General features: G+C 34.8%; 1 protein-coding gene across 1 annotated transcript in view; it reads left to right on the forward strand.

Annotated features, from left to right (window-relative positions):
* Nucleotides 1–26,825, forward strand: part of PCDH15 (protocadherin related 15) — a 1,717,060-nt gene that overhangs the window by 450,578 nt on the left and 1,239,657 nt on the right. Inside the window, exon 5 of the mRNA XM_074382505.1 lies at nucleotides 11,018–11,093. The gene's annotated coding sequence lies outside the window, so the exon portion shown is untranslated. The remainder of the gene's footprint in view (nucleotides 1–11,017; nucleotides 11,094–26,825) is intronic.

The following is a 26,825-nucleotide window of genomic DNA, read 5'->3' on the forward strand; positions in this document are numbered from 1 at the left end:
GAGCCCCCTCTGGCTGCATAGGTTTGTACTACTCTCTGTTTTCAGTCATGTTTAGGCTTCCCAGCTTTTACTGGGAGGAAGGTGGCTGGATTTTGACAGTGACAGGTTCTTAACTGAACTGCAGATCCCTCCAATAGTAGAGGTTGGTACTTGAGGAGATGGTTGTATGTTACCTGGAGACTCACCATGGAAGATAGCAGTCCTGCCACATTATGTAGGATATAAACAGTTAAGTTATTCCCCATGGTTGATTTAGTAGGCTCTGGCACCTGCAAAGCTACCACTGCAACTGCCCAGAGGCATTCCAGCTGTCCTTTAACCACCAAATCAAGCTCCTTAGGTAGTCTACAGGAAGCTGGGCTGGATCTGGGGCCTGGGTTAGAACTCCCAGGGCCATTTTCTTCCTTTCCAATACTTAAAACATTGAACATCTTACCTATAGAAAGACTAAGGACTGGTGCCTCAAGCAAGGCTTCTTTCATTTGGTCAAAGACCCTTGTAGCCTCTGGTTCCCAAATCAGCTGCCTGAGTTTCCTTTACTAGGGTGATAACGGAATGAGCTATCTCATCATACCAGGTATTCATAATCTGCAGTATCCTCTAATACCCATGAATCCCCTCAGTTGCTTGAAGGTTTTGGGGAGGGAAAAGGAGGAGATTAGCTTAATCTTTTTTTCACCTAAGCCCTGGTCCTCTCTGACAAGACCTAGATACTTCACTGAAGTCTGACAGAGCTGAGTCTTAGATTTTGAGATCTTATATCTTCTGTTATCTAGAAAATTAAGAAGAGCCTTATACCCCTTCTGAGAGATTTTCTCAAATGGGGCACAAAGGAGAATGCCACTTACATGTTGAGGATAAAGTGAGATCCCCTGACAGCACCTGCCCAAAAAGGTGGGGACTATCTCAGAATCCCTGTGGAAATACCATTCAGGTTAGCTGGGTAGTCTGGTTGAAGGGATCTTCAAATGCAAAGAAGTATTGGAAATCAGGATGTAGTGATATGCAGAAGAAGGCGACCTTGAGGTCTAGGACTATGAACAATTTTGTTCACTCAGGTATTTGAGTTAGTAGGATATAGGGTTTGGGAACCACAGGATGAATTAGAATCACAACATCATTGATGAGGAGGAGGTCCTGGATCAGTCTCCATTCCTTATTGGGTCTCTGTACCTTCAATATCAGGGCATTACAAGGGTTGTTGCAAGGTTTGAAGGCGCCCTGGAACACCAAGTTATCAGTGATAGGAAGCTAGCTCTACCCTAGCTTCTGGTTTTAGGGGATCTTGTCTCTGGTTAGGAAAAGCAGTGGGATACTTAAACAGTGGATATGATCAGGTATGGCAGTTGTTGCCCAGCCAATATTCCCTTGAGTTGCCCAAACTTCTGAATTAATATCAGTCTCTACCAGGGAAAGAGGAAGAGTATACCCTGGAACCATAAGGATGGTGGTTCCCTTAGGAGCCAGAATATTCCTGCCTAGCTGAGGAGTTGAGTTTTCAGGCATGATTTAAAAGGCATGAGTAAACAGGAGATCTCCCCGACTACAACTGAGTGTTTGGAAAAAAGATAATCCTGAGATACCCCTCACCGTCATGCTGCGGAAGGAGAAGAAGCCTGGATTGGAGAGGAGAACAGAAATGGCCACTCCTATATCCAGGAAGAAGCTCATCTTCCTTCAACATCTAGAATCACCTGGGGCTTCTGGAGGGTAACAGTGGTCTGAGTTGTCAGAGTCAGGGAGAAGAGCCCCAGCACCCATCAGTCCTGGTGGACTATTTGGGAGGCCATCTCTGGACCTAGTAACCTGCATCTCCCAGGACAGTCAACCCTTCAGTGGTTCCCATTGCAGACTGGACAGGGTCAAGGTGGCTTCCCCTTATTGCCTGGACCAGGTGTCCCCAAACTACAGCCTGCGGGCTGCATGCGGCCCCCTGAGGCCGTTTATCTGCCCCCACCCCCCACCGCACTTCAGGAAGGGGCACCTCTTTCATTGGTGGTTAGTGAGAGGAGCACAGTATGTGGTGGCCTTCCAGCGGTCTGAGGGACAGTGAACTAGCTCCCTGTGTAAAAGTTTGGGGACGCCTGGCCTGGACAGTCTTTCTTATACTGCCCTGGCTTGCAACACTTGTAGCAGTTAAGAGGTTCATCTCAGGGATTCTGGAGTTTGCAAGCCTACATGGCAGCCATTAGAGCCTGTGCCTTTTTCTGTCTCCTCTCTCTCTCTTGAGCATCCTCCTGGACCCTATTATATAAGACTGAGGTGGCCATTCTCAGGAGATTTTCTAAAGTACTGTCTGGTCCCATGGCCTGTTTCTGTAGCTTCCTCCTAATATCGGAGCTGCCTGAATAATAAACATCCTTTAGGATTAATTGGCCCTTGACTGACTCAGGAGATAGAGAGGCCTGCTTTACCAAGGACTCTCTTAGCCTTTCCAGGAAGGCAGTGGAATTCTCATCTGATCCCTGGTCTATCATGGATAGTTTGGACTAATTGAGAGGCTTGGCCCTAGTCCTTCCTAAGCCCTCCACTATGCACATCTAAAAGTGCTTCCCTCTTCATTCTCCTGTGTCATCATTGGGGTCCCATTTAGGGTCCTCCAATGGTACTGCTGTTTTTCCAGTTGGATAAGACTCTTCCTCTTTCTTGGCACTATATGGAAAACAAAGCTCATCCCCAAACTTCTCTGCTGTTTGCAAGTCTGCCTGCTTCTCATTAGTAGTCAGTCTTTGACTCAAAAGTAAAATAACATCCTTCCAGGAGAGTTCACCTATTGGGGTAAATTCTGGAAAGCCTCTATAAACCTGTCAGAATAGTCTGAAAATGTACTAAGATCCGCCATAATTTGTCTTAAGTCTTGTAGAGAAAAGGGAACCTAAACCCTAATAGGGCCATATTCACAAGGCGTCCCTTGTAGGGGCATGAATGAGGCTGAGACCCACTTAAAATTAGGATTTCTAGGATGGGGCAGTTTGAGAGACACCCTGGATAGGGAGCACAGGATGGATGAGGAGGAACAGGACAAGAGGGACCTGACTCCCCTGCTGGAGGCACCTCTGGAATTTGCTTCCCTTGTCCCTTGGAATTGACCTTTGCAGCCTCTCCTGAGATGACCACTAGGAGGGCTGGATCAATCCTGCGATGTTGTCAAAGTTCTGGAATATCCTGCAAGGCAAAGAAAGCCTGCACATATGGGACCTCAGACCCTTTGCCATCATGTTTACAGAAAAGGTCCAGCTGCAGGACAGTGTTAAATACTTTCCTCTGGGGGCCAACCTTCTCTGTCCTGCAGTTTATATTCCAGCAGGCTGAATTATAAACTAATCAAGAGTGGGTAAGACGAGGATAGAAGTTCTCACTCTGGTAATTGACTCCATTCAGAACTGGCAGCTTGGTTTTCAGGCTTTAAATTGTCCTTGGCTTCAAGGTCAGGGTTCAGTGGGGACCTGTACCTGTCTGCCTAGGAACTTGTCTTCCTCCTGCTGCTGGCATCAGGGTTCAGTTCAATTGGTAGTACTTTTCACATCTAAATTCCAAACTAACAGACACCTTCCAAACAATAAAAGTAAGCATGTATCCATTTAAAATCAGTTTCATTTCATGGTAATGAATAGTTACTCAACAGTATTCTATTATCAAGGATTTGAGAGTATAATTCTACTTTTATAGCAAAGATCTCCTTTTGCCTATAAAATTGAATGTTTTTGTTTCCATGATGGATTGGCAAAATGTAGCATAAAGTGTGAAATAATAAAGCTTTGAAATGTAGTAATTTATATTTGGACCCATAAACACCTTATGTCAAAATCAATTTCATATACATTAAATGTATTGGTATAATTTTTCTAATATGAAAATAAATGGATGAATGGAACATCAAAAAAATCTGTACTAAGGAGTAAGGATTTAAAAAAAATAAATGCAAAGGAAAAACAATACATTTTTAGTATATAAACATTTCATATTTATGTCAAATACTGCATAATAAAATCATACTACAAACTAAGAGAAGGAATCTACCAAAAATGTAACCAGTATGAATATTGGCATAATAAATATCTCTATTAATAACTTCGTATATGCTAAAAAGTTAAAACATAGATTTGAAAAATGGATAAATAGAGAAAATGGATAATTGTAAGAAGCGCAAATGCATTCAAACTTTCAACCACACATTATGTAAAAAATACAAATTAAACAATATATTAATTTTTACTTACAAAATTAACTATGATTTCCTATGAGAATAGTGAAATCAGCAAAGGTTGTAAAACAATCAATGGGTATATAAAATTATTACCTATCTTGAAGGAAGATATTTATAAGCACAGTCTTTTAAACCCCCATCCTTCTATATACACATAGACACTTAACCCACACACACATATAATCTCTCTAATATAGAAGCAAAGGATTCCTACTTTGTCACTTCCTATCCCTATGACTTAAAATAGTTTCGTAAGTCCTTATTGGACCTTTGCCAATTTAAATGTAAAGATTCAGTATATTACCTGGAAGTTTTTAAAAAAGTAGCAGGGAATTCTAAAGTGTTTTTTTTTTTAAATTGCCAATTACAAAGTAAAATCGGTTTTTTGCAGAATTGATACATATCCCCAGCATTAGTCAAATTCATTTTGGTGGTTGTTTGTATGTGAAAGAATGACCTCAAATCTAAATCATGGTGAGCAGGCATTCATCTCTGCAATATGATTCAACTGACTTGCTTAAATTTGCATAAAACAAATCTTTTTTTGTAGACCTTTGCATTTAAAAGGCTATTAGAACTTCTAAAGGTGCTTGCAACTCACAAAAATGATGCCCTTTTTCTAATAACAGCTTTCTCAAAGCACAATCTAAAAGAAATACATTTTTAATGGATACATATATTCAAATTTTGTCCTTGTTTTAACATACATAGGCCCCACCTCTCCTTTGGGCACTTTTGAGTTTTTTTTTTGTCACATCCTAATGATACCATAAATATTCTATAAAACATAATTTAAAGAATAGTGTGTTCTTTGTGAACTCTCTCAGCAGGAAAATATAATGACAAAATGCATACTCTTGAAGTATGCTGAAAATAATTTCATGGAGTTATTGTAGCATGCTGAGTATTAGAAGGACTTTTAGATTTCAAAATGGTATTATAATGATTTATGATATCCAAATGCTCTGAAGTGGCCATTCATTGCACATCTTGTTATGCAAAATAGTAAGCTTTCTCAAAAGTCATATATTAATCACTTTGGTTGTGAACAAAACACTGTTCTCTTAGCAGCTGTTTCTAGGACTGTATGCCCTATCTTTTACTCAGAAAAAAATTTTCAAAAATCAAAGATCATCCTTTTATGTCTACACTTTGTGTTTTTTATCTTGAAAAAATGCAATATTTTGATTAGTTGAGTACTTAGCTTTAAGAAATGACACCAATAAATAATTACAGTGGCTAAGAATTTCTTTACATGTATAGATACTCACTTTTCTCAGTCAAGGTTCCCTATTAATACTGACATATTTCTCAATGACATAAAGAAAAGCAAGCACAGTGTTTTAATCTCTTGAAAAATCTCTAGATTTATATAAAGGTAGTGGTCATAAAGTCCATTTCACAGCAACCAGGAAGAATTTATGTCACTATTTCTAAAGGTTTTGAAATTTAATATCCAACATATTTCTGAAATTATTATTTGGTTTTAAGAAGGTATTTCTTTTTAATAAAAGGTTCTTACTATTAATTTTTTTTTTCTTTTCTGGTTAAATGTACTGCTGATGTGAGAACGTTGTTTGGCATACATCACCACTACTTAATCATTCAACATCTTGACCATAGCATTTTTTCTTCTAGATCAGTAATCAGATCCTCATTCACACAACAATAGTAGTCATTCTACCAAATGACTACTATTAATTATTGAAGTCAGTATCAACTTCTGACTTAAATTGTGTAGTCTTGAATCACAGATACTCAAGATATATTAGAAATCATACCAGAATATCTACTTAATAAATAAAGTGTAATTAGGCAAAGAGCTTGGTCAAATGCCAAATAGCAAAGTAGGCTGGCCCCCTCCTTTTTATCTTAAACTTCTTTTCATTTTTCTTTTATGTCATTGTGGTTTTATAACTCTAATCCCCTGCACTATCTTATATAATCATGGCCTAAAATAAGTAAAATAAGTGGCGATTTTATTAAGCTGAATGAAGTTATTAAAGGGATGACAAGAATAATAACACAATTTATGAGTCATTAGGACTCTGGGAGTATATCATGAGCATAGAAATGTTAGATGAAAAAGATTAAAGAAATTGTGAATTTTAACTTTGAGGCTTCATAGTGTATAAATGTATCATAATGGCCTAAGTTGATGAAAGCATTGAATTGCTATTTATGAAGAGTAGCCCTGTCTCTACTAAAAATACAAAAATAATTAGCTGGGTGTGGTGGTGCATTCCTGTAATCCCAGCTACTAAGGATGATGAGGCAGGAGAATCACTTGAACTTGGGATGTGGAGGTTGTGGAGAGCCAAAATCCTGCCATTGTACTCCAGCCTGGGCAACAAGAGCAAAACTCCATCTCAAAAAAAAAAAAAAAAAAAAAAAAAAAAAGTAGAAGAGCTATGAGAATCAGTAGCTTGCCACTGACCATATTAATTTTGAAATGACTATAGACATTAAATTAGATGTGAAGGAAAAAGCCAGAGGGTTGTAGACTGACATGCTAATTTTGGCGTTTTTGAGATTTAGATGATGCTCAATTCCATAAGATAGACTAAAAGTTTGGAAATTATTATATGTAGAAATGAGAAGAAAGTTAAGGTCAGTACCCTGAGGCATTCTATTATTGAGAGTTTGAGAAATGAGCAAGCATCTGCAAAAACGGAGCCAGAAATGTAGGAGAGAAATCAGAAAGTGAGGTATCCTGGAATCCAAACAAGAAAATATACTAAGAGAAAAATCAATAGATACCTGCTACTAGGAATCACTTTTTTTTTTTTTTTGTACTTCCTTAGCATGTTATGCTGTCTTCGTTCAGAAAAAGGAATAGCAGTGGTATTGTCATCTCTCCAGCTTTAAGACACCTCTATGGCTGGTACAGTGACTCATGCCTATAATCACAACACTTTAGGAGGCTTGGGCAAGAGGATCACTTGAGCCCAAGATCAAAACAGGTTTGGGCAATATAGCAAGACCTTGTCTATGGGAATTTTTTTTTTTTTTAGACTGAGTCTTGCTCTGTTGCCAGGCTGGAGTGCAGTGGCTCGATCTTGGCTCACTGTAGCGTCTGCCTCCCAGGTTCAAGGGATTCTCCTGCCTCAGCTTCCCAAATAGCTGGGACTACAGGCACATGCCAGCATATCCAGCTAATTTTTGTATTTTTAGTAGAGACGAGGTTTCAACATATTGGCCAGAATCGTCTCAATCGCTTGACCTTGTGATCCGCCTGTCTCGGCCTCCCAAAGTGCTGGGATTACAGACATGAGCCACCAGGCCTGGCCACATTTTGTTTTTATAAAAATAGCCAACATGGTAGCATTCGTCTGCAGTACCAGCTACTTGAAAGACTGAGGCAGGAGGATTGCTTGAGCCAGGATGTCAAGACTGTATTGAGCCATAATCATGCCACTGTACTTCAGCCTAGGTTGCTGAGTGAGACACTGTACCAAAAAGCCAAAGAAAACAAAACCCACATCATCAACAAAAAGCATTCAACATTCAAGTAGGTTCAAATTAAAAATCTCCTGTCACATTGTAAAACAACAGGTTCTCTTCACTTCTTCCCTCACTGCCTACTTAATGTCTATACTTCCTTCCTTTATTCCATCAATGAATTTAAGTAACTATCTATGGAATGACTCATGCAATTTTATGTCTAATGGTTAATAACATTATTTAAGTAGAAAGGTAAATCTTGTTATTTAAATCACATTATTTTTTGTTATCCTTAAGCATTTTCAAAATTCAATTAATTATACTAATATTTGCTATTTCCACTTCACACCTAGGTGAGTATTTGGTTTTGGTTTATTGAGGAATTACCTCTGGTAAGTGGCAGTCAGTTATCTAAATGCATACAACCATTCTTGTACTTACATAGCAATATATGACATAATTTCATATTTTTTTTTCTATTTGTAGTTCTCTAGTGTTTAATTATGGCTTCAAAATTCAAAGTATTACCCTTTTGTGGATAGTGGTTATGAAGACTGAAACTACCTTTTATAAAACCTGCAACCTTTTACCTTAATAAATTTTAATTCATTATTCAGGTTTTGTTGCAGGTAAAAAGGTGTTCAATTAGATCATAGCATAAATCTTTCTGCTGTTGCACATTTAGTGACACAATTAAAGGGTTGAAATGTAGTTAAATAATGAATCTTGGTTAAATACTACTACATCATAGTGGTTAATCATGAATAATACATTTTTAAAGCAAATAATATATTTCTTAACAATTGATTTTTTAATTGATAGACAAAATTGTATGTATTTACTGTTTATGTTATGATGTTTTTAAATATATATACACTGTGCAATGACTACATTTTAATACTAGTTTAGGTTCACCACACAACAAATTTCCAGTGCAATCTATGGGAAATTGTATGCATTAAACTAATAGAAGCTATTCTTTTCTTATTTATTCTAGCTAATGTTGAGGCAGTTGAGAGCAGTTAAAAAATCTTATTTATTTTTGGTATTACGTAGAACTCTTCTATAGAAGGGTGCTGTTGAAATATCAATATAGAAAAACAGTTTTATAAAAATTAGGATTCACAATAAGTGAAATACCACAGAGAGTTGGTACTCATTCTAAGATATGACTTTTATCCTACTTTCCAATCTTTAAAACATAAATTATTTATTTAATTGAAATCCTACACTTTATATTTAAGTGATAATTTATAACTCCCCAAATCTAGGGTAACAGAAAAATGTAAAAAGTAAGCTTTTAAGTAATAATTGGTTTTTGGAACTATATTGATAAAATGTGTGCATAATCACATGAAATTAATTTTTACATAATCATATTTACATACACTGAAATCATAAAAGATAATATTTCATTCATCTTTTATCTCCAGATCTGAAGACATAGAATGCTCTGTTAATTTATAAATCTTCTACGATTTCTTCTGTATTTTATGAAAAGTGTAATCATGACTCAGAAATCATAAGCCACCCACTGTATTACTAAGTCGACACAAAGCACAGTGTGAAATGCCTTCCTAAAAATGAGACTAATTGAAGGTTCAGCACTATTCACGAATGTACAGAACCCCTAGGAGAAAATATAGCTATTTCTGATCTTTAATGCTACATTCAGAGCTAATGTCCAGTCAGGAGTTCACTGCAAAAATTTTCCTTCTATAGTGGTTATTGTTGATTAAACCAACTGAGAAAATTTTATTTAGTCCTTGCAATATCCATTTTTATAGCTTTTGTTATTAAAGAATGTTAAAAATGATTTATATCAAAAATTTTCAAATTTCATTCTATGGAAACTTGGAGTTGTACAGAATTATCCCATATGCTACCAAGGGGCCACAATGGGCTTGGGGTTAAGGATGGGGTGGTGATGGCAAAAATTTATAAGATCCCATCACACCTCATCCACAAATTGTCTGGAAAGCTTTTGCTGCTGTGTTTTACACATTGCTGTTAAGCTTAAATTCTGTTGCGAAAAATTGGCGAATATATTACTTATTGTTTTTATGTTTTGAATATAGTCCTATTTATTTTCTCCTTTAAGATAGACATATACTAATCCCCAAAGTGATATAAAAATTGACTTGTATACAGTTCTTTATTTTATGTAGAGATTTTTATTATGAAAATAAACTATTTTCAAAATTTAATTTACATACTCTAAATTTTTATAAATATGTATCTCCTTTTTCAGGATGTTATTTACTGTAGATCAGTTTAGAACCATTGTAAACTAACATTTTTGTCCAATTAACTTATTCAATAGATCACCATCAAACTTTGGTTGTAAGAAATAAGTCATAGTTTTGTTTTTAATAAATCAAATGTATCTTTCAATTTTATGTTCTATATATTTAGGTGTTTGAAACAAAATATAAGTATTTCCATCTATTTCTGTACATATTTCCTGATATGCACATGAGAGAGGTGAATAATTAAGACATGTTCTCTAACTTTGACTTCAAAACACAATAGAAATGACATAAATAGTTAACATATGTAACATCTTTTATAATTTGGACATTATGTCACATCATCATAAAATTAATTTATTTCTCCTTTTACAAAGCATAAATGCAAAGGTGGGAGAATCACTTGAGACCAGAAATTTGAGACAAGTCTTGGCAACATGGCAAAATCCTGCCTCTACAAAAAATACCTGAGTATGATGGCACATACCTGAAGTCCCAGCTACTTGGGAGGCTGAGGTGGGAGATTTGCTTGAGCTCAGGTGGCTGAGGCTGCCATAAGCTGTGATTGTGCCATTGTACTCTAGTCTGGGCAACAGGGCAAGACCCTGTCTCAAAAAATAAATAAATGAATGAATAAAAATAACAATGCTAAGAAATCAAAAGTAACTTTCAGTCTATGTAATTGTCCTTAGTTGTCTTGCATTGCATATGTGCACCATATCATAAAACACCATCTATTTAAAGTGTCATTTATAAAGGAGAATTTATGCAGTGCTTCCTTGTTAGGACTCTGATAAAATGGCAGACTCTGGTCATACAAAATATGCAGGTGGAAGTGATTTTTCATTTCCTGAGAAAAATTTTTGCCTGCAGCATCGATACATATTCTGAGAGTTAGTTAAGTTTTAAATTAGACTTGTTTTATAATTCCAAACTTATATTTAAGATCCTTGCAATCTTTTACTCACTTACTTTTGAAAATTTGCAAGAATTTATTTTAAGCATAAGAAATCTTAATGTAATCAAAATCTGTAATAAAATGAGTTGTTGTGATGTTTTGCACTTGAGTAATGACTTTGCTTTTGATGTGGTATTCATCAATAATTCTATTCTATAGGAGAATGGAAACATCAATCCCTAGAAACAGTTGAAGTTGTCAGACCTAGAGATTGACAGAGGAACACGACACTGGGGTGAGTAAAGTTGTATCCTCCTGTATAGTTTTATTCCTTCTCCTTTAAAGAATAACAGTAGATTACATCTATATTTCATAGTAAGTACAAGAACCGGGTAAGGTGTTAAATTTCCAGGCATTGCTTAATGTCTTTAAGCAGATATATGTTATGTTGGATTCAAATAAGCCAGAAGGAGAGAAAAGAGTTAATCAAACAGTTACTAAACGTCTTTCTTCAGAGAAGTGAAATACCTGTTGTTTCTCTTTTGATACATTTAAAACAAGCAAACCTCTACCCAGTTTAGATTTATTATTCTTCATTGATTGTTTCTTTCTCTTGGAGGACATTCTGACAGTAAAGTAGTAGACACATTGCATCCATCATTGTGTGTCAAAGGGCCATCGGGTCGATGGCTCTTTTTGAACTTTGTTGTTTCAGAAAACCATAGCTGAGTATTATAGGCAGAAGTTTGACATTTTCAGGATGAAAATCAATTTTCTTTTATGTGTTTCTGAAGGAAGGCTTGTGTTTCAATTGCAGAAGAAATAGCTTTTATAACATTGGAATAACAAAATAAAAATTAAAATAAAATTTGAGTAACAATTGCTTCAATGAAAGTGAGAGGAATTGTATTTTAGTGGTATTATAATATTTTAAATCCATTAAAATGGAATCTGAAATACAAATTTATGGAAGAAGGTATAGAAATAGAATAATGTCTACCAAATCAAGGTAGTAATGAATAAAATTTATAAATAAACTCAGAACTGGAACATAATGTTTAAAGAAATCAAATATTCTTAAGGAAGAAATATATAACTATAATTTATAATTTTTATATATATATATATATATATAGTGTGTGTATATAAACGCATGATTGCTTATCATGCTTGCTTAATTTATCTCTTGCTCCTGTCTCCAGAAAAATGAAAATACTGTCTCTTTTGTCGACGTGTATATGAATAGCATTTATCATAAAGCTATGGCAAAATAGGCATTTGATAGTGTTTGCTGCTGAATATGTTAAAATACCAAAAATACAAATACTTTTATAATTTTATGGTTTTTAATGTATAAAATGCTGGTTTGTAGGGGGATTTAATGGAGTTTTTTAAAATAAAGATTTGAAATAACTTTCTCTTTCAGTAATAAGAAATTATATTTTAAATGATACGCCATAGGTACTTTCCTGTGTATGTAAGAAATATCTGTCTAAGTACATTTTAAAGGATTTGAGGCTAAGGCTTAGGCTTCATATTTTCAACCGTAACTTTATTCCTCATATAAGCATATTTAAATTTCTATGTAACAATATATTTCAGATATAATTTTTTCATGCAAAAAAATGACATGAAATTGTTTTAAAATTACAATTTAATTTTTTGATGAGTATACAAAATCATGAAAAGAATACCCAAAAAGAGAAAACGTTCCAGTCCCCAAGATCCTTGCTCTTTAGACTTCAGGTGAGTTTACCATAAACTTTCTTTCAGTCCATTCAAATAAAAATGCAGCATAAACAGGTTATTATTTAATAATTGATAGTGTACAGGTTCATATGTTTTCATGTGCACAAACAGATATATGATAGATAGATAGCAAGATAGATCATTATAGCCCAGTATCGAAATTTCCAATATACTCTTCATATGTGACAGTTCTCAATTCTCTACCCTTTTGTATAATAAATTCCTTGAATAAGTCTTCTACATGTACACCTTTTCAATCCCCTTGCATGGTAAGAATGTGTACAAATGATGACTAATAAAGATGAGACCATTTTAATTCAATTTCATCAGAGGTATAAAATGGTAGTCACGAAAAACATAAGACATATTTAGTTTTTCCTTTTTGAGATTTTGTAAATTTCTGTTTCTGTCCTGACATTTGTATAAAGAAAATCTGTATCTCGTCTTGTACAATTAAAATACTGTTGTTACGTAATAAATCAACCAGCACACAAATTATGAAAATTTTGATAAAAACTTTGGTAATTTAGCAGAATTCTTCTCAATATGTATTTCAATTACTTAATGTTTCTAAGATGTTCCTTTTTTCACTCTGACTGTATTACTTAAATATTTATCTTATAATGTTTTGTATATCTTATATATCTGTTTCAAATAATTATTACATTAAATAAATATATTTAACAGATAAATTATTCAAAATAACATTTTACATGGATAGGTATTATTAATGATGTTCTCAATTGTATTAACAGGTCAAGGAAACAAAATATTGACCAAAAAGAATAGTAAAAAAAAAATCAATAAATTTTATGTTGAATAGGTGAAACCCAGTTATACCACTGGCTGACGAACTATGAGATAAAGTTTCTTTAGTATCTGTATTTAAGTACTCCAACTTTACTTGTCAGATTTTTTTCTCATGTAAAAGCTTAAGTTGCGTAGTACCAAACTGAGGGACTGAGACTCATCTTGTGTCTGACTCCGCAGCCATAGTAGGCTCTACTGCCTCATGCTGCCTCTCCACTGACAACAGGAAGACATCTGGTCTGGGGTTATGTTACCGGAAAGGGGTCCCAATCCAGACCCCAAGAGAGGGTTTTTGAACCTTGTACAAGAAAGAAAGTATTTATTAAGAAAGTAAAAGAGTAAAGAATTGCTACTCCCTAGGCAGAACAGTGGCATGGGCTGCTTAACTGAATATACTTAGTTATTTCTTGATCATGTGCTGAACAAGGGGTAGATCATTAGTGAGTGTTCCAGGAAAGGGGTGGGCAATTCCTGGAATGGAGGGTTCTTTCCTGCTGTTTTAGACCATATAGGGTAACTTCCAGATGTTGCTAGGTCATTTGTAAACTGTCATGGCTCTGGTGGGAGTGTCTTGTAGCATGTGAATGCATTATAATTAGTGTGTAATGAGTACTGAGGATGACTGGAGGTTACTTTCGTCACCATCTTTATTTTGGCAGGTTTTGGCAGCTTCTTTAACTTAATCTGTTTTATCAGCAGGGTTTTTGTGACCTGTATTTTGAGCTAACATCCTATTGCATGCTGTGACTAAGAATATCTAACCTCCTGGGTATGCAGCCCAGTAGGTCTCAGCCTTAATTTTCCCAGCCCCTCTTCAGTAGGAGTCTCTTTGGTTCTAACGCCTCTGATAGAATCAATAAATTTCATCATTTATAAATATGAGGCTATGAATCTTTATATATTGAATATAACTTTGTGAGATAGTCCTAAGTAGTCTCTTTGGAGTATACATACATCAGCATAGTTACAATTCCTTAGGTACCTGTCTAACTGACAGTGGGTTCATCTTGCCCTGATAAAGATGATTTATCAAGATAGGGGAAGTGCAATAGATAGAGTTTAATATAGGTAGAGTTGGCTAAATGGGAGACCCGGATCCCAGATTACTACTACTCAGATCAGCCTTCCCCAGAATGTGGAGGCTAGGTTTTTTCAAGGACAGTTTGGCAGGCAGAGGGCTAGGAAAATTGCTCATTGGTTGACAGGGTGTGGAAAATGGTACTCTTGGGCTGAGTCTGCTTCTAAGGTGGAGCCACAGAGAAGTCCCTGGCCTAGGTGGAATTATCTGGTTGTCAGAAATGCAAAAGTCTTAGAAAGCAAATCTTAGGTTCTAAAATAGTAATGTTAATTACAAAAATAATTGGGGAAGTTGCAGATCTTGTAACTTCTGGAACAATGACTGGTAATTATTTAACTAAGACTAAGTTGTGTAATGCTAAGCAGAGGGACTGATAGTCCAACCTGGGTGTATTATTCATGAGTGTTCCAGGAAAGGGATGGGCAATTCCTGGAATGGAGGGTTCCTCCCTGCTGTTTTAGACAGGGTAGGAACATTAAGTAATCGAAAAGTAGGGCAACTCCCCGATGTTATCATGCTGCCTCTCCATTGACAATAGGAAGACATCTGGTCTGCGGTTATGTTACCAGAAAGGGGTCCAAATCCGTACCCCAAGATAGGGGTCTTAGCAGAATTCAGGCATCACTCAGCCTCCTAGCCTGATAGACTTCATTAGTTTTACAAAGGCAGTTTAGTTTCTGAGAAGGGCTATTATCATGTAAACTGTAAACTAAATTTCTCCCAAAGTTAGCTTGGCCCATGTCCAGGAATGACTAAGGACAATTTAGAGGTTAAAGACAAGATGGCTTGGTTAGGTGAAATCTCTTTTAGTGTCATAAATTTTTCCCTGTTAATGTTTTTGCAAAGGCAGTTCCACTACTGTTTAGTTAAATGAATTTGATAGCTAAATAATTTGTGCACACTTCTAAAACTTCTGGAAAAAATACATTTTGATTTAGTATGTCTTTACATCAACTTATGTTTATCCAAGTTAAAGAAATACAGTTCTTTTAGAAGAGATATAAATGAGACCAACCGTAGTTTCTAAGGGAAAACACTGAGATTAAAGAAAACATTAATTTAAGAACTATAAGAAAATACAGAAAGTTAGTTCTACATCTAACAGAGTTAATAATTGTGCAATCTATTCACATTAATATATCTAAAGTCTGATATTCCTGATTCCATTTAAATTAGATTAAATAATTTAAGTCCAACATCATAGATTCTCCCTCAAGTACATTTGCTGCTGTTTTGATGTTAATTATCCACATCATTCAGATAATTACCACCTAACTTGTTTATAGTACAAGGTATGCTGTAACTTTTTATCTCAAGGAAGCTTAAGTATTCATTTTATCATGAGCAAGAGCATTTTTCTTTTCTTGTTTTTTTTTTTTTTTTTTTTTTTTTTTTAGACGGAGTTTCATTCTTGTTGCCCAGGCTGGAGTGCAATGGTGCGATTTCCGCTCACTGAACCTCCGCCTCCCAGGTTCAAGCGATTCTCATGCTGGGATTACAGGCATGCATGAGCACGCCCGGCTAATTTTACATTTTTAGAAGAGATGGGGTTTCTCCATGTTGGTCAGGCTGGTTTCAAGCTCCCGACCTCAGGTAATCCGTCCACCTCGGCATCCCAAAGTGTTGGGATTATAGGCGTGAGCCACTACGTCCGACCAGAGCAGTTTTCTAAGTGGCTTGTGTCCTAGAAATCACTAGAATAATAAGAGCATTCACAGGGTTAAATATTAACAGATGAGACAATCATTTGAAGGAAAAACTGCAATTCATTTTAAGTTTTTTTTTTTTTTCTTGTACTTTTCTAAAGCAGCATTTGCCAACGCAATCCTCAGATCACTTGGTTTGAGAAGATAAGGTCTGTAAAAAATTTTCTATGGTGAAAATAATTTTGGTACCTCAGGAAAATGACATGAACATTTGTAATAGGAATTAAAGGCTTAGAGAAATACTACCATCAAAAAAAGTTAAATATTTGTTTTTTTAACATTGTTTTTTAAGCTTCCTAATAACAGTTTGCAAAATTTTTCTATAAAGGGCCAGAGAGTAAATAGTTTGAGCTTTGTAAGCTCTATGGGTTTTTCTGGCATCTACTCAACTCTTCCTTTATAGTGCAAAAGCAGACTTAGATAATACAGAAAAAAAATATGTGGCTGTGTTCCAATATAACTTTATCAGGTTAGTCCACTGGGCTGTATTTGGCCTGTGTGCTGGAGTTTGCCAACCCTTACCAATATTATACAGACGTAGTTTTAAAGATGACTGCTGGCTGGGCATGGCGACTCATGCCTGTAATCCCAGCACTTTGGGAAGTCAAGGCGGGTGAATCCCATAGTCAAGAGTTCAAGACCAGCCTGACCAAGATGGTGAAACCCCATGTCTACTAAACATACAAAAATTAGCTGGGTGTGGTGGTGGGCGCCTGTAATCCAGCTATTTGGGAAGCTAAGGTAGGATAATGGTTTGAACTCTGGAAGGTGGAGGTTGCAGTAAGCCAACATGGTGCCACTGCACTCCAGCCTGTGTGACAGAGTGAGACTCCATCTCAAAAAAAAAAAAAAAAAAAAAAAGGTCTGTTTTGAAAATCTCTATTTTAGAAAAAGTATCCTTTTTTATACATAAAAATCAAACTCAATAAAAGTTGTATCCATAAGATACCCCTTCCTCTTTGCTTATTCTCATTCTTGAAAAGTTTGTAGCAGTAGAGAAGTTCTCAAAGAAGGAAATCACTTTTTGCAGAGAAATAAGCTCTTTGAACCTTGGTACCCATAACTGTCCCACCACTACCACCTTTGTGCTGTATACTGTCTGGCTAAGGAAAATGAATCGCATACTTTTCCTGCCCTCAAGGAGCTAGCTCTATTGTCTATTGGGAGTGATGGTGATAATTTTGCAAATGACAAGGACTATGACTACTGTACATAATAATATAATAAAATGTGTGATATTAAGCAGTAACCATCTCCCCAAATAAAAGGAAGTACAAAATTTTGGTTACAGGTACTAGGCAAGTCTTTAAATAAGAGATATTGCTGCAGATGAGCTTGAAAAGAGTATTCGTTAATATGAAAAGGCAGTAGGGCAGAGAAGAAAATTATGAGAAAGTATTGCTTCCAGATAGAAGAGCCTAAATAAGGAAAAGGAGGTGGTAATGGTAGTGAACGGTCACTTAGCAGGAGCATATAGTGTTAGTCTGAAAAGTCAGTCTGCATCAACAAGATGCTTATAACATGCCATACACCTGATCCAACAGAATTACAAAGGCCCTGAGGAATGTTAACATGATCAGGACCCCTTTTATTCTTTAATTAAGGGGTGCCCATTTGCCCTTAGGTAAGAATGGAGCATGTTTATAATGCCTGGTGATGCTGTTAATATTATCTGTTCTAAGTAGTGACATAGCACATGTTTTAAGTAATTTTGAGAGCTTGGGGGACGAAAATACGCATTATTTGGATATATCAGATTTGAGTGAATATAAATAACAATAAATAACAGTAAAACCTACAACACCTCCCTTCCCTCTGCCTCCTCCTCCCCGCAGGACAAATCCATAGGTTGGCAGTTGCTGGTGTGTTTTCAGTTAGGCAAACATGTCGGGGCAACCTCCCTGATTGCTTTCAACTTTCTTTTCGGTGAAGAGATTACTCCTTTCTCTAGTCACTGTGTCTAAATTTAAAGCAAGAAAAAAGTAAAATCTGCACCAAAGCTTTCTTCTTTATTGTGAGGAAGCCAAACTTTCTCAGAAGCACAAATTGTTACATTGGTATTTTATGACCCAGAACTGGATCACAGGGCCACTTCTTGCTGCAAGCCAAACAGAGAAAACAATTCTTTAGCTTTCTTCTCTTTCATGTGGGCATTGAAAGGGTAGAAGAGGATTTGGAGTAACTTTAAAGATGCCTACAGGTGTCCAAATAAATGTTTAAGTATTTTATGAGAAAGTTCAGAACCATATAAGATGGTTTTAGGCAAACTACAGCATATATTTGCTTTTCATCTTAATAAATATAATGATACATTTATTGAGGGAAGAACTGTCTTTTGAAAGAAGGTAAAAACATATATATTTATATATATATACACACACACATATGTGTGTAATATAGTATCTTTATATCTCTCTAAGATACATTCATATATATCTTTATATGTACATATACATATATATCTTTACTATTTCTTTAAAAAATATATATTATACCTATATATAATATAGATACACCTTGTATCTTAAGAAATATGTGTCTTTATATATATATATATATATCCTTAAGATAAATATATACATAATTTGTTTTTTTGTGTGTACACTTTTTCAAAAGATAGGTTTTCTTTCCTCTCAATAAATTGATCAGGTTATATTTATTTTGTCACATCCTAGTCTGATACATCTAGCTGTGTATATACATACATATATAAAATAGAGATTTTTATATAGTATACATAAGGATGTAGATATATATCTTTATAACATATATATTATATGTGTGTATAATATGTATATAGTAATCTTAACCACCTAAAAGAAAGTTGAAGAAACATATATATGTTCACACACACACACACACACACACACACACACTGGATTTATTAGACTAGGTTGTGACACAATATTCAATAGCTTTTCAGTTTGAAACTATATTAGCATCTTTTTAGATGTAATTTTATTTATGAGTGGTGCATTATAATATGGAGGAGTTGCAAAACTTGTAAGGACTTTGCAGTCAGAAGATCTGAAATATAATCCCAAGTCCACCATTCACTAGCTATTTGTCTAGACTAAATTCACTTAGCCACTAAGGACATCAGCCTCCCTTTCATCATTTTTAAAATGAGGATAATAATAACTGCCCTTCACATTGTGTAGGTTTGTTGCAAGGCCCAAATGAGGTGATATTTTTAAAATTGCTTCATCAACAGCAAAACACTCCAGCACTTCTCTATCTTGATCTCTGTTTTTTCTCTTTTCTCCCTCCCTCTCTCCTGCTCTTTCTGACACAAATACACACACACACACACACACACACACGCCCCCCCCACACACACACACATTTCCACAAAAAGTTTCCTGCTCAATCCCTTGAGATTATAAATGCCATCACAGAAATATATCAAGTTCCTTTGACATTGTCTGGCTTCTGTTACTCAGTTTTTTTTTTTGTTTGTTTGTTTGTTTGTTTTTTTTTTTTAATTTAGAACAAATTGGATCATGCTATTAGGTACTGCTTCTTTAATGATTACATCTATTTGTCACTTCAAAAGCTTTTATCTTTGACCCCAGGCCCTCTGAAAGCCTGTCACATATAATCAGCTGTTTTTCAATTTGTCTGAACATTGACGTTCATGTATCACAACTAGAGAAACTGGTAGTGGAGATACTTCTGTCTTGAAATATAATTAGTGGCTGAAAAAACGTTTGGATCAGTAAGAATGAAGATTTTCTCTCACAAGGTAACACAGGAGTTAACACAGGAAATCTTTAAAATGTGGAATGTCAAGGATATTCATTCCCATCACTCCCCACCTACCACTTTATTTCTGTCTCACATCTGTTTACATCTACCACATTAGTAGAATCCCAAAGCATTAGTATCTACATACCAGGTCAGAAGTCCAAACCGAGCACTCATCACCTCTGGCTGTATACAACATCTTTATAAAATTATAATTATTACATTTCCATTCTAGAAGAGAAGAAATACAGTCTTTGTACATATAAATGTGTGTGTGTGTGTGTGTGTGTGTGTGTGTAAAACACACCTTCTAGAATGGCAGCTTAATGATTATATATATACACACACATTTGAATCTAAATTGTTTCAGAGCTATAGGGCATAATAAATTTACCACAAATTTCCACAATATTTATGTGTTTATAGTAACAAGTTTTTATTGATTGTATACATGTACATATATATATATTGAATGACTGCCTTCACATATGTGTTAAGATGGTTTACTGTGAAAGTAATAAAGTAACTAAAATTGTCACATACAATAAAGGATGTTCATTGGCTTATGAATTTGAAAGTTTCAAATTCCTCTCAGGCTTCAGGCAAGGACTGACCCGAGAGCTTAGTGATATTACTATCTGTCAACTTTTACGTCTTTGGTCATGGTTTCGTTTTAAGACAGTCTTACCTCATGATCTCAGTTTATCCACGTCCACTTTCAAATTCATATGCATAACACTTTCAGCAGTCACCAGCTCCTCTCTGTTTAGCCCACCATTGTAACATACCCACTTCTGAGCCAATCATTGTGTGTAGTGCTTATTGACTTAGCTTAGGTTACAAGCTCCCTCTCTGGAATAAGGTCATTATCATCTTATCCATAATCACAATGATCTCTAGAGATGGCAGCTACTGTAAACAGAGAGAAATGTACAGAGTGGGAATAAGTAAAATCTATTTTACTTCTATAATAAAAGAGTCAATTTTACATGTGCACATAGGTTTATTTATTGTCTGCATTCTAACTTCTGATGCAAAGAATAAAGACACATTCTCCCATGAGTGAATAAAATAAATTTGCTCTCACGTGCTATTAGGTTACGTCACATGAAACTCCACATCGGGAGGTCAATTGGTCAAAAATCAGTAATTTCATGTTGTTCATCCTAAAAGAAGGTAGCCTGAGAGAAAACTGACCATAACTGCTTTAGCTATACCAAAGACCAGAACCATCAGGATATGCAATATCCTCCATTATTTTCTTATTTTTTCTAAAAGATAGAAACCTCCTAAATTTAAATGTTCCTTGAATCCTTCATTGGAATATTTTAGGCTCAAGCCTCACATGAAGTATCATGATCCATACATATATTTTGCAGATATAAATCCTTTGTGCAATGGATTAGAGTGTAGGTCCTTTGTATGTATGTAGTAGACCCTTTTATTTCTGGGAAAACATTGCTCTCTTCATGGGTTTCCTGTGATCGTGTGTTTTTGCTATTCACGTGCAGGTTGTCTTTGAACTCCTCTAGGATGATTCAGCCCCAGCTCTGGCTTTGTTGATTGCTGAATCATGTGAATGGAGCCTTAGTGAAAAATATCTCTGTTGAAGTGCCTTGTCAGAAATCAATAATAGCTAATCTTTATGGCAAAGTGTATATCAAAAGCATGTTTTACAAAACATTATGTAAGGATCATTGCTTCTTTATTTTGCATAGACATACTATGTGCACTGAACTGTCAGCTCACTCATCAGGAACTTGGTGAGCACTTCTGCCATCCTTGGGATAGTTTCATGTAGACAAACTCTTTAAAGAAAAGGCCCCAATAATTATGTTTCTGTTTCTATCAAAGGGAGGTTCTTAAAAGGATTTATTAAGAACACAACTTTTAAAAGACCTTGTGAAGAAATACTTATTTTTGCTCCTAAATAAGACCTAAAGTAGTTCTTTTTTCTGATCAATGATTTTTTTATTAATTATACATAACTAATTATTATTGCTTTTTTTCTTTCTTTTCTTTTCTTTTCTTTTTTTTTTTTTTGCATTGGTTCCTGGAAAGTTCAAAGCCAAATCTTTGATTACTGTCTTAGAATAGTGTGCATGAAACTGGAATTGTAGTGTTTGTTAAATTTCACCCATTCTTCTCTTCAATTTTCTAAATTTTTATCAAAATAACATTTTTCTTAATAACTAAAAAGAGTAAACAGAGAACACAGAAAAAAAATTATCTGAAACAAAAAATACATTAAAAGTAAACAGAGAAAAACCTGTAATTCTAATCCACTGAAGTAACTGCAGTTAACATTTAGACATATACTCTGTAATGACTCACCTACTTACCATTTTATTTATCATTTATCATGTTGGACCATTTCATTGTTTGGATCCCAAAATCCATTTTGGAATAATGTGGTATCTATACTGTTACATCTAACCGCACCTGTAGGTTGACATACCATCTCTTCCCTTTGTACTAGTGGGAGCAGTCTTGACCCCTTGTGATGGTTGTAAGCAATGAAAATAGTTTATAACAGTAGGCTGTTAATGTCACAACAGTCTCAATTAAACTCTTAAGTATGTCAAGGGGGTGAATTACTTCATCTTGCAATCTGAGAACCACTCCTTCAGTGAAACTAATCAGTAGAGGAGGAAAAGCAACTATCGCTGATACGCATGCTGATTTATTTACATTGATGGAAAGCGAACTGATTAGAGGAGGGAGGCAGTAGTGATATCCTATGCATACTTGATTTATATATTTATATGAGATGAAAATTCCGTCTCTGTGCCGTTTTATGACTCCACCCAGTTACCCACTAAGTGTATTCCTCAGAGTGTGTAGCATTATCTGAGGGAATCGCTGAGGGCTGCCTGCGTCTTAACATGGGATGCAGCATAGTCATCCTGACCTCCTCTTTGTAACAGCTGCACCCCTCACTAAGTGATAACTTTAAAGCTAATGTCTTTACCTTGAACCAAGGACTAGGCATAGTAAGCTTCTGTAATCTGAATTTTACAAGTAATTGAGTCTATTTTTGTAGGGTGAATCTATTTATATTTGTTGTTTCTAATTATCTGTAGAGTACCAGTAGTCTCCTTGTATGTTTTACTCTTGATTTGCCTCAGTGTTCTCTATTCATATACATGTATGCACATTTTATCCCTAATACAAATGAACAGACTTTTACAAATTCATTTTTTAAAAGCTTATTTCTTTTGACTAATGTTACACTTGTTTTCATTATAATATGAAATACATAAGATGCTAACATCATGAAAGATTTTGTTTTCTTTCTACTTAAGTGGTATAAAAATTGATTTCACTTCAACACAGTATCTCTTAGTCTCTTAAATTATCTGAATGTATGTACAGATAACATACTTTAATGTTCAGCCAGAAATTAGGCTGTATAATAGGAAAATTAGATAGGAACAACCTGTTTAATGAACTTGTATATGGTAATTTCTCACTCTGTGTATACAAATTTAGGTATAGATTTAGTGATTTTCAGAACTCAGTAGTTTTTAATGAGAAAGCCAATTTGTAAAGGTTTAAATGTGTTTCCATCCTCATCAGAATTTGACAACTCTGGCTCACAATCCTTTGCTGACTTGTTTAAGCAAAACTTCTCTTTTCTTCTATATGGTGCTTACTGCCTAAGACAACATCTAGGCTCTAAAGTGATAAGGCCCAAACCTAGACATGATGTTCTTGAACCTCAAACACCAATGCTGGTGATGCCCATGTTCTTCTCCCTCCGTAAAACTGGTTTTGTGGCAGATAAATGAAAAAGGAGTATTATTTGATGTCATTAAGCCTGTTAAGGTAGTTTGGCACAGGGCATGTAGTATTGAGGTGCCTTTGACAGACCCTCCAGTGAGGTTCTTGGCCTTAACATTTATGAGCTGAATGACTTCTAGCTTCTGCTGTCCTCTCCAATTTATCTACTGTCATTTTCTCTTTTCATTGTTATAAATTATACACCCATTAAAAAGGTGAAAAATTGCATTCTGCTTCACCCAATAATGATTACAAAATTTCAAACATTATGGCAGAAACACTTGGGAGAGGCATACTGTCTTCCAGACAGATACAGCCCATGTCAAAGTGAGCAGCTTGCTGAAGGGAACGGCAGGCTGGATTTTACCTCCCACTTGGGCAATCCTGGGGACCACTGTGAGCACGACACAGCCTGGGTGGCACAGCAGTGGCTCTTTGTTTATATTTTCAATCCTACTCCGTTCATCCAGACGAGTTTTGTGTTCACTGATAGACATTTCACTTATGAAAGCTATAGTGTAACTTGATAAAGTAGATCAGTTCAATGGCAAAACTTGAAGATAATGATACCTTTCAAAGTAAAGTATTAAAATAGTGATAATTTGCTACCTCTGATTTAACCATATTTTGTATTTTTAAAAAATACTTGTATTTTAATTATTAGATGTGCTTTTCTACACACAAAGTTAACTATTCCTTCATTCAAATAAAAAAAAAACTCATGGTGGTGAGAGGTAGAGTGAATATCTCTAACCTTAACCAAGTTATGTAATTCATATAATTACTACATGTGTATTTATGAGGCCATACACATAAACATCACAACAGTGCTATGCTTTTTTATTTTATGATATAGTCCTTGAATTTAAGTTAAAATACTACAATTATTTTTCTATTCAAGTGGGAACTGCTTTCTTAGGGCAAATGTAAATTTCTCTTTGAATATCGAATTAAGATATCTAACACTTCCTATTTTCTTGAACCTGTCTTCTTCATTACAGTTCAAGTTCTCATCATCTCTCATTAGACTTGTGTCCAATAGTCTCCAGAAGATCTTTCCAGCTTTCAGATCATCCTACACATAAGACCTGTGTCATCTAGCAGGAAAGACTGACTTAAGTATTAACCTTACTCATTTCAAACTTCGCCTCTAACATTTGTCAGCTGTATGACCTCTATCTTGTGCTATGTTCTCCAATATATCTGCCATCACTTTCTCTTTTCATTGTTATAAAATATACACCAATTAACATGAATTGAGTAATGACAAGTCTACAGTCACTTACTCACATTTTCAAAATTCTTTTTTTTTTTTTTTTGTATTTTGCCACATGGCAAAACCTGTAGTGACCTATTATGTGACTCATTTTTAATGTATTTACTTACTTGAGGTAAGTATTCATGTTTCACTCTAGAAATACTATGTTTGATTTTGAGATATAATTTCAGACAGCATCTGAATGAGATATTATATGATATTCAGTATATGAGATTTATTACTTTTTAAAAAAATATCTGAATTTTGGTGCCCATATGTAATCAAGGATTTCAGAAAAGAGATCTGTATTTATAATTGTAAGAAAACCTAAATATATGGCCAAGCCTCTCTGCACTTGTCTTACTGAAATGACTCTATTACCATCCCACCTCCACCTCCCCTTGTCTCTTTCATCCACAAAACAAAGTCTCAGATAGGACTCACAATTCAACTCCGTCATGACTTCTTCCCTGATTTACCTCTCTCTTTGTTGGTACAAAATTACATCCTCTTTATATCCTATCTTTATCCTTATTACCTGGTATTGGTCTCGTCTATTTACATGAGTCATTTCTACTAAATCCTAAAATCTTCGAGAATTGGAATCATGGCTTTTCATCTTTATATCATCAGTTCTTAAAATTATTTTAATAATAAACAGAAACATAAATGTCAGTTATATTTTATTAAAAAAAAATTCTAGAAATGTTCATCTGCAACAATCTGTTTGATCTTTTCTCCAAACTGTTTAACCACAGTGTCATGTGGTAGAGTAGGCTCTGTGATTCACTATTAAATTTTTACCTCTGATTCTTCCAGAATAAATTTAAAGCAGTGAAGTATCATCTTCTTGAAAGTCTGACAATATATTTTGCCTATTAAGTTGTTATATAACCCGCAAAACTGGGAAACTGTTAACTTACTATTAATATACATTCTTGTGTATATTTAGTTTACTAAAATTTATTAGTCAAGATAATTATCTGGATAGCAAGAAGCTACATTTTTAATACTTTCATATATAAAGTCATTTAATAGAATCCTTAGCTCATATTTTTTCACTTTCTTATTTTAATTTTGAGGATGCTTATGTGCTCAAAATTTTTGAAGATAAAATTAGTTAATTTAATTTTTCTGTGACTTGAAAATAATTATACTATTACCAAGTACTTAAATGTAAATTTTCAATAGACTCAAAATACATCTTTTCTGGATTTGAGAAATGATAGAAATTGCTGTCTGCCAGATAAGAGAATTGAGAGGGAAATATAGCTGGCAAATTTGTTTCTTTTTTAAAATTTTTGCCCTTATAGAATATATAGTAGGCACAATGGAATCTGTATCATTGCTGAGTAGGCAGATACCTGGCTTTTCTCAAAAGTACTATCGTACTATTAACTGTGATGTTCAATTTATCTACTTCAGAAGGATGAAGAGATAACTTGGCCGCAAATGTAAAATTGGAATTCCAAAGTGTCTCAGTTACTATTCAGCCATGCGTTGCATTTGATGTTCTTATTTTAATATTGAACAGTTTCAAAATATAACTGAGAGCTCTTGGCTCTTGCCATTCCTGCTGTGTAAAGCATTAACAATACTATATTAACTGCTTCTATTTTCTTTCTGAGCAGCTACTTGTAAAACTTGAATTGCAATGATGAGTAACATTTTTAAAAGATATTTTAATTGTGATTTCTACATCTCTACCAACAAGGAGTGCTGCATTGAAGAGAAATAGGACATTTTCATTTTTATGTTTTAAACTAGTTTCTCAATGTCATATGGTTACATAAGTTGCTGGTAAACAGACTATATAATTTTATACCTTTAAGTTGTGAAATTATATCAAATTTATAGTTTTAGTATGTGCAAATCATCTAATCATTAACCTGTGGT

Source organism: Saimiri boliviensis, chromosome 12, assembly GCF_048565385.1.
Source record: "Saimiri boliviensis isolate mSaiBol1 chromosome 12, mSaiBol1.pri, whole genome shotgun sequence".
NCBI classification, from domain to species: Eukaryota; Metazoa; Chordata; class Mammalia; order Primates; family Cebidae; genus Saimiri; species Saimiri boliviensis.